Source organism: Polypterus senegalus, chromosome 1 (genome assembly GCF_016835505.1).
Source record: "Polypterus senegalus isolate Bchr_013 chromosome 1, ASM1683550v1, whole genome shotgun sequence".
NCBI classification, from domain to species: domain Eukaryota; kingdom Metazoa; phylum Chordata; class Cladistia; order Polypteriformes; family Polypteridae; genus Polypterus; species Polypterus senegalus.
In genome coordinates, this window is record NC_053154.1 from 301007154 (window position 1) to 301016945 (window position 9792).

The 9792-nt window shown below is 40.9% G+C and overlaps 1 long non-coding RNA gene across 1 annotated transcript; it reads right to left on the reverse strand.

The window, feature by feature from the left end:
• Positions 1-520: 520 nt before the first annotated feature.
• Positions 521-9552, reverse strand: LOC120519435. The gene is made up of 3 exons (XR_005631505.1): positions 9478-9552; positions 2323-2395; positions 521-578 (listed from the first exon to the last, which is right to left on the reverse strand). It is a non-coding gene; the product is annotated as an uncharacterized LOC120519435 (long non-coding RNA).
• Positions 9553-9792: the final 240 nt, after the last annotated feature.

Here is a 9792-nt window from a genome sequence, read left to right on the forward strand (position 1 = left end):
ACCAAATCTGCCGAACTGTGGGATTTGGTGCTGAAAGTGTGAAAGTGTGAATGAAAATTGACGTCACCTACATCCATAAAAATGTGGCATCAATGCCAGACATAACTGCAGCTGTTCTTTGGTCTCACAGAGGAGTTACATGCTATTAGATAAGATTTAGCCAGGGGTGTCTACATTTTTCTCCAGTGTACTTATATTCCAGGGGTGTCATAGTGGTACAGAGGCTAGTGTAGATGCCTCCAAGCCTGACAATGCCTGTGTGGATTTTACATGTGTTCCCTTTGTCTGAATGTGTATACTCTGGCAACTCTGTTTTTGTTGGTACATATTAAAGATGTTCATATTATGTTGGTTGGTAACTCTAAATTGGTGCAGTGTACTGTAGATGTGTGTGTATGTGTGCCCTGTGAAATACTGGCACCCCAAAAAAAGTTGAGTCTTTCCTTGCATGCGATGCCAGCTCCCTGCAGTTTTACATAGGACAGAAAATGGATAAATTAATATATAAATTCTTACTCATATTTATAAAGGTAGGGACTTCATTCCATGGTTGGCTGCTTTTAAGGCTTCACAAAGATCTGAAAACAGCAAAAGAGAAAATAAAATGTGAATAAAAGGTATTACAGTGCTTCCAAATCCCTAAATGCATGCCTTCCGTACAATAAAGCCATAATTTGTGTTAAGCCGTGTGCAGGACTCTATTATGTTAAATTATGCAGACAACTTCTTTTTTTGAAATTAGTTCAAATGATCATTTTCTTCCGACTCCTGGTGTGAGGTGATTGCCTAACAAATTAGTTTTTAGTTCAAATTTACAAATCAACCATGAGAGTAAGAGAATGATGTTCTGCAGACTGCAGACAGACATCCTGGCAGAGTCTGGAGGTGCATTTCATTCTTTATGGTCGAAAAAACAAATTCTCACCGTTGGGTTTAACTTTAATTAGATTTGTGCTACACTTTAGGCTGGACTGAGAAGAAAATAGATGACGGCTTCTACGTGCCCATACCTACCACTCAGTGGCTTTTTCTTGTCCCCTATCATTATTACTAAAGAAGGTGCTGCTTTTCGATTAATGTGTCAAACATTTTGCTTTAGTCTGCGCCAGGTAATTGGATTATCAATCAATCAATCATTGGTCCATTGATTCCTGTCTACAGTTCAGACCTTGGTTATGTAGAAGGTTGCCTTTCTTTGCCTAAGACCAACTCCCCATTTTTCAAATGCCTGCCTGTGAATGTCCAGAATCTGATCCTCTGGATTGTTGTCACAACCAACTGATAGAGCAATTAATTACATAAAGCTTAAAACCAAAAATAACATAAATTTCAGTTATATGAAGTTGATCTGTAAGATGGTACTTGTGCAGGACACAAGGAACACAGATCACAAGGGGCAAGGTCACCAATGGGGATTGTTCTTATTTATATGATGGCACAAACAGTCCAGTGTTCCTTACTATTTTTATTTTATGAGCCACATTAGTGGGCGATTATCAAGATAGGAGTCACCTATCCATCCATTATCCAACCCGCTGAATCCGAACACAGGGGTCTGCTGGAGCCAATCCCAGCCAACACAGGGCACAAGGCAGGAACCAATCCCAGGCAGGGTGCCAACCCACCGGAGGACACATACAAACACACCCACACACCAAGCACACACTAGGGCCAATTTAGAATCGGACTGTGGGAGGAAACCGGAGCACCCGGAGGAAACCCACGCAGACACTGGGAAAACATGCAAACTCCACGTACGGAGGACCCGGGAAGCGAACCTGGGTCTCCTAACTGCAAGGCACCAGCGCTACCACTGTGCCACCGTGCCGCCCAGAGTCACCTATCACCAGCATATCTATCTAAATTAGCTATAAATTATTTTCCTTATCACTCAGGATTCAACTGAGAAATGTCTCTTATAGTACTGAATATTAAGAGTATTAAGCAAACAAGCATGGCAGTGTAAATGAAAACAGGTCTACCTTAAATGCGAGATGAGTGGAAGTATGTAAGCATCAGTCTGACATTTGTACTGTTGTATTTGTAACTCATTGTGTCAAGACTTTTAAGACAGTTGAGGTGTTCATTGGTCAGCCTGTTTCGGTGTTTTGTCTTCACAGCATTTACTGTTGAAAACGTCAGGTCACAGAACTGCTTGTATAACAGTTCAAGTCTGGGGGGTATCACTCTTGTAAGACCTCTTTAATCAAACAGAAAATAAAGGCAACATCATTAATGGTAAGAAGGCATGCTGGCATACAGGAGTTCTGTCTCTCTCTCAAATGGATCCCAAAATGAGTTGAACGAATATAAAGCGCTCACCTTGAAAGGAGCAGGGCTTCTGGAAGCCTTCAGGAGGTGTGGTCAGGTGTCCTCTGGGGTTTGACCTTTAAATCTGCGGATCAAAAAGAGGAGGATATTAGTGACAGCTCCCCTTCTCGTCCTGGGCTGGAAATACTTATCTTGCAACAGATCTGAAGGTGCCCCGTAAGTACATGTGGGTGACTGTGAATTCACATGTATATATGAAGGATATCATCATTTGTACACAGATACAGTACCATGCTTTAGAAATGATCAACATCTGACAGTGCCAAAGCATAATTTGTCTGTAACTCCACTACTTTATTTTCAAATGCAGCACACAAAACAGCACAGAGTTGTGTAATGACTGGGCTCAGAAATGTAACAGTCACATTGACTAGCTTATCAGTGAAATTAAAAAATTCCTTGTACTCCTTTAAATCCTGGAATCTGGCAGAACTGTCAGTAATTCAGTGCTCTTGAAATAATGACGTTAACCAGATTAACCATTCTCAAAACTAACTGCACCACATTTTGCAACTTACTGTTTCTGAATTTGCTTCAAGAGCCTTTGTGATGCATTGAAAACTAATAAAGTCTGGCATTTTATCCACTTTCTTCACTGGACCAGTAAGTCTTTCACTTTACCTTGCATACTGATATGAGACCTGACCAGTTACGCTTGTTTTCATTAAAAAACTATAAGAGTGCACACAAAATGTCCTCACCTCTAGTGTGACCAAGTAAATATTTCTCCCTTAAATAAAGTGTCTTTTGGGAATCTGACCCACACAGTGCTGGGAAAATCTGCACATGTCTATGCTTTCATCGGGTACAAAACTGAAGCAGGAAGCAATGGAAAGTCAACAAGAGGCACTAGCAGCCCCTCAGTATTAACAACACTCAGTTGGAGAGGGTGGACAGTTTCAGATAACTTGCTATCCATATCACTGAGGACCTGACCTGATCAAAGCACATGGACACTTTAGTAAGAAGGTGTCACCATGTGTTTGTCACCTCAGACACCTCATGGATTTTAGTCTGTCCTCCCAGTTAATAAAGGACTTCTACACATCTAACATTGAAAGTATCCTGACAGGAAGCATCACCTCCTGATTTGGAATCATACCTCGTGCTCAGTAGGCCCACAAGGCTCTGCAGAGAGTGGTACATTCAGCTGAACGCATCAGTGGGTGTGCACTCTGCAATGTCCAGGACATCTACACCAAGCAATGTCAAACCAGGGCAAAGAAAATTATCACAAAATGCAGCCATCCCAATAACAGCATCTTCTTTGTGCTGCGATCAGGGAAACGCTTCTACTGCCTGGAAACCAGTTTAGAGGGATCATGGAGGAGCCCATGCAGTCCACATGCATCATAAATGAGGATAGTGTCAAAAGCTACATGAAGTTAATTCTCTTAAATTATTTAAGTTTAAGTTGATAATATATTTATTAATTACTTATTTATTGTATATGTTGTATAACTTTAATATAATGCATACTAGTGATTTTTTTAATGATACCAGTATTTATAAAGTTGTGCGTTTCACTTCATATTGTATGTGTATATAATTGTATGTGAAAATATAAAATTTGATTTGATTCGATATGAAATTAACTGGTTTTTAATATTTTTACCGATGTCTTCAACCCACCTCATTATAGTCAAATCAGATAAGGAAGAGTGGTGGTTCTGAGGCTAACGATCTGTGCTGATATCTGGAAGGTTATTTGTTCAAATCTTGTCACTGCCAGAAGGGATCCTACTCCGCTGAACCCCTGAGCAAGTCTCTTAACTTGAAAATTGCTCCAGTGGTGCTGTACAATGGCTGACCCTGTGCTCTGACCTCCAAAGGTCATGCAGAAAGACAGTTACCCCACAGGGATTAATACATCCATCCATTTTCCAACCCGCTGAATCCGAACGTTTACCAAAAACAAAAAGTAAATAAATAACTGGAGTCCTAGAAGTTGTTTTATACTCACATCGTTGTTGCTGAAATCAGCATACAGTATTTCAGCTGACATCAAAACACACTTTTTTACTATTTCTGTATGAGAAAATGTATTTTCCTTATCACTAAAATTCAACCCATCTCAAACGTTGCTTCTCTCAAACATTCAGACATAGGGTGAATCACCCAGAGAACCTGTTCAAATGTGTTTTTCTTAATGTGCTGTTCAATTCTTTGTCCATGGTTTGGAAATGCCATTCTAATTTACAGCGTTTGAAACCACAGAATATTTTGTGGCAGACTAAACATAATGAATTGGTTCCATGAAGTACAAATGAAAATTCATTCCTCCACTTGTCTTGGAACTTTCTGTGCTCATCATGTATAGACCATACCTTTCTATTTTGAGCTAACAGTAAGCGCATTTTTATTAACATGTGCATTCAGAGGCTGTGCAAAATATTTGGACATGTTTACATGGCACTCTTCATTTCTGGAGTTTTTACATTTTTGTTTGTTCACAAATCTATTCATGGTTTCCCTTGATAAAGCAAACAGCAAAGAAGACCCACCAAACAAAGAGAAACAGTATCTGTTTACCACTCTTATGGAACGTTTTACATGCTGCCACCTACAGGACAAGAAACAGATATGTTACCAAATAAATTGCCTAAAACAAAAAACTCTATGCAAACTACACTTTGTATGATGCAGAATGTGGTTACAGAGTTCACTATTAATGGACGGGTGCCACTCAATGAGTAACTAGTGTGAACTTGGACCCAGACACAGACAGATGGACATCTTTGTTTCCACCACACACTGTTTATTTACAATAATATTTACAATAATCACGTGCACAAACCCCAGTGCCTCCAGCACCGATTCCCCCAATGTCCAGGCCACACAGTCCTGTGCCTCTTTTCCTCCTGGCCGCCTCCAGTCCTCACTCCAGCTCCGTCCTCTTCCACCCGACTTCCACTCATGACTGGAGGGAGGTGGCCCCTTTTATAGGAATACGGAAGGGCTCCAGCTGCTTCCCGGCAATCTCCCGCGGACACACCCCCGTGTGGCGGAAGTGCCGGCTGCGCCCCGGAAGCCATCTGGGCGTCCCCTGTCGTCTTCCCCCCGGCACTTCCTGGTGTGGTGGAAGTGCCGGGCTCCCGGGATAATAAGGCACTGGGGCGCCTACAGGGCTGGGCTTCCAAGCCCTTTACCCGAGGCCCCCAACATAACCAGGACGGACGCCCCCCTCGCGGTCTGGAGGAGGCACAAGCCCTCCTCTCATCCTCCTGGACCACACTAGGGAATAGGCTGTTAAAATGTTAGATTATTTTATAAAGACTCTTAATTTATAGGTATATAGCTGGAGATTAGAATTCACCAGTGAGATTGATTCTGGATTTGTGTGTGCAGTTTTGGGTACCATATTATAAAAAGGACATGACAGCATTACAGAAGTCCATGGCTTTTGAGTCCACATGTATCAACTGACTGGAAAACAAGACTTGTCGTCCCTGTCTGAAAAGGGAAGAGTGATCGGCTATAGGGGGATAACACTGCTCTCGGTGCCGGGAAGGTCCTTGCTAGGATCGTCCTATATAGGGTGCATGATCCCTTGCTCTTCTACCAGCGACAGGAGCAGTCTGGTTTTTACGCCTAAGAAGTCTACCATCGACTGCATCCTAGTACTGAGGGTTCTCATGGAGAAACACGAATATCAGCAGAGTTTCTTTGCAGCCTTTGTCAATTTTTGTAAAGTGTTCAACTCAGTTGATCGAGCTGCCCTGTCGGACATTCTGAGACTTTGTGGGATCCCCTCAAGGTTGGTTGATATCATGGACGGCCTATACACTGGTACTGTGAGTGCTGTGCAGAGTGGAGGCAGAATGTCTGCGTTTTTCCCTGTTGATTCTGGGGTTCGACAGGATTGTGTTCTTGCTCCTACTCTGTTCAATGCTTGCATGGTCTAGGTTTTGGGCAAGGTCATGGGGTCCAGTGGCTGTGGCACATTTGTTGTTGAAGAAAGATTCATTGATCTTGACTTTGCCAACGATGCTGTGATCTTCGTTGAGTCAATGGAGGCTCTGGTCAGGGCTCTCAAGAAGCTGAGTGAGGAGTCTGAGTGTCTGGGCTTGTGAATGTCCTGAATAAAAACCAAGATCCAGGCCTTTAATGACCTCTTGGGCACAGCCATCAGAAGTGTGTCTGTCTGCGGAGAGAGTGTTGACCTTGTCAGGAGTTTTAATTACCTAGGTGGTGACATACATGTCTCTGATGACTCTTCCTATGATGTCAGTAGACGGATTGGGAGAGCATGGGGAAGGTCATGAGGTCGCTTGAAAGGGGTTTGTGGCGCTCCCGATATCTCTGATATAAAGGACAAAGGTCCAAGTTTTTAGTCCAGGTGCTTCCTGTTTCGTTATATGGTTGTGAGACATGTACACTATCCAGTGACCTGAGATGAAGACTGAACACCTTTGGTACTGTGTCTCTTTGGAGAATCCTTGGGTACCACTGGTTTGACTTTGTGTTGTATGAGTGGTTGCTCATGGAGTCCCGAATGAGGCACATTACCTGCATTGTGAGGGAGTGTCAGTTACAGCACTATGTCCATGTGGCACAATTCCCTGAGGGTGATCCAGCTCGTAAATTCCTCATTGTTGAGGACCCAAGTGGCTGGATCAGGCCAAGGGGACACCCACGTAACACCTGGCTGCAGCAAATAGATGATAATTTCCAAAGGATGGGATTGGACCGCGTGTCTGCCTGGGGGGTTGCCAACCAGGATCCCAAGCTGTATCGTCGTGTGGTGGGTGTGGCAATGTGCTGTTCCAATGCATGCTCCCCAACCTGATCTGACCTGACCTGTATCATTGGACTGAAGGTCAGTCCTATTCTGACAGGCTCAGGGAATTAAACCTCTTTAGACTTGAGCAAAGAAAGCTACATGGAAACCTAATTCAGGCCTCAAAAATGTTTACAACCATTGATCAGATCGTTCTATCTAAATATTTTCTGTAATATAGTGAATCACATAGTCAAGGCACCAATGCAAAATAATTTGGCTTCAAAAACATATTTGGATGAAATATTAATTTTATGATTTGGAGTAAAAAGCATATCAAAAAGGGTGCAAGACCTTTGAAAGAACACACAGAAGCAGACCAGGATCTCTACTGACATGTGAAACAAATAGCCTCATCCCAAATCAGTGAGTCCCCAACAACTGTCTGCAGGCTTTAGCCTAGATGGGCCAAAATGAAAAATGTGGAGCTGGCTTTAAAACCTCCAAAATATCAAAAGAGCCCAAGATATCTCAAAAATGTCTCACGGAAACAGAAATCTTAACAATTTTGGCTAATAAAGACAATCTGAACAAGAAATATTTATTAATGAAAAAATATACTTCAAGAATAAAAAAAACAAAAATGTTCAAAAGAGCAAAAAAGGATTTGCCTAAAGGCAATTCAAAACAAATGAGTCCCAAAGCACAATCTGTTAGCAAAACTTCAAAGGAAGAAATATTAAAAACCATTAAAACCAAATGAAAAATAATATGTATACAAAACGATTTCTAATCAAACTAGCCAATTTATAAATCCTGCAATGTGCAACGGGTGAGAGCACAGAAGATTTTTGAGGCAGACTGGAAGATAAACCTAGCTAAAACAGGCAAAAGGTCAAACACAGGACACAAAAGGAAAATCGAGCAAAGGAACTAAATGTGAAGCAAAAATCAGGGTCTAAATTCATAGAAAAATGTCACAACAGAAAATACAAGAAAAGGGGTTTAGAAGCAATCAAAATTAACACAAAATGCTACTGTTTCTCTAGACAACCTCAGATGAGGAATTGATCTAATGTCCTTTTAACCCATTCTATGAAGGCGTAAACTCCAAAGCCCCACCCCCTAACAACTGGTGCAGCAACCTAGCAACAGTTAGACAAAATGTCAACGTTCAGAACAAAATAATGTCTGGCCCATTTCAACATATACATTAGATTCCTTCATTGGTAAAACCCCAAAATGGAGTTTTTAACCAATCAAAAGACCCCCAACAGTCTCAAAATAATTTAATCAATTACTTCATAATACTCTGGCTGCAAAATAACAACCCTGAATTAACTATTAGCTAGCCTAATGAGCATGAGGGATTGAATGGCTTCCTCTTGTTTCTTATTATCTTGTGTTCTTTTCATTGTTAGCCAGCAAATCAAGTGCATTTGTACTGTTTTTAAGATCATAGCGGTGTATGTACTCCGCTCAGTTTCAAGAAGATCACTTATCAGTTAAAAGATCTTTTGTAATGAATAGACAGTAGTGTGAATGGACAGTCTTCATTGTTCACACAATAGCTTTATTTAAAGAAAATAGAGATGTCACCAATACTGAAAGGACTGACAACAGAACACTAATCCCAGCAAGACAAATGTGTGTCAATATTTATGACAATGACACTAAATAAAGTTTGCATTAGAAAAAAATCAAAGAAGAGGTGATTTTGTGGTCAAAAGAAGCTGAAATTCCCAATTGTTTACACAGTCAGTACTGAGAGAGTTGTCTAAAAAATTATCAGACTAGAGTCACAAAGTAGAAACTGGAGCTATCGTTCTCATCAACATAATAGAAGCAGTAGGGCAAATCACATAAGAACCAGGAGGCAATGTTAATTAAAGAAGTAGTACATACCAGTGGCTACTATAGCCCACACATTTTATGACTTTTTGTCACCTTCAAGTAAACTTCTAGTAGCCATGTCCTCAACATTTCTCTCATTTCTTGTAATTACTTTTTTTTTACTTATGAAACATGATATTATTGTAAACTCTGAATAGACTGCAGACATCTATAGGGTATAAAAGGTGGCACATTAATTAGTGTTACTGCCTTACGGCTCCAGAAATCCAAATTTGATTCCCAAATCCAGTCATTTCCTTGATGGAGTTTGAACATTTTTATTGACCTCATGCATGTTTTTTATAGGTCCTCTGGTTTCCTGTCACATCCCAAACAGGTGCACACTAACTAATTTGTAACTTTAAAATGTTCTCATTTGAGATCACCCTGTAAGTGGCTGCAGTACCATCCATATCGTGTTTGTGCCTTTCCCCAGATTCCCTAAAAATGGACAAAGTGAGTACAAGAAGTGCATGAATGGAATTCATCAGTGTCTCTCAGTATATATTCATTCACCTATTCATTAAACTTACCTGATCCAGGATTTAAGATCGGGCAAAAGACAGGAGCCAGCCCTGGCTGGATAACATGTGACACACTCTTGGCTCCTAATGAATCACCAATTAACTGTTGCTTGCTGCCTTTTGTTATCTTCAAGATTCTTCTAATCACCCTGCCTCATCATTTTTTACCAGCTCTTGCCATAAACTCCACTGTTCTTTTAAAGCTAGACTGAAAAATGTCTGAGCCTGCCCAATTCCATAACAGATTGATAAGATAAAACTAATTAATATTTTATGGTTTTTGCTCACTGTGTGGAAAGAGGTGCTAGAAAAAAACACTCTGTA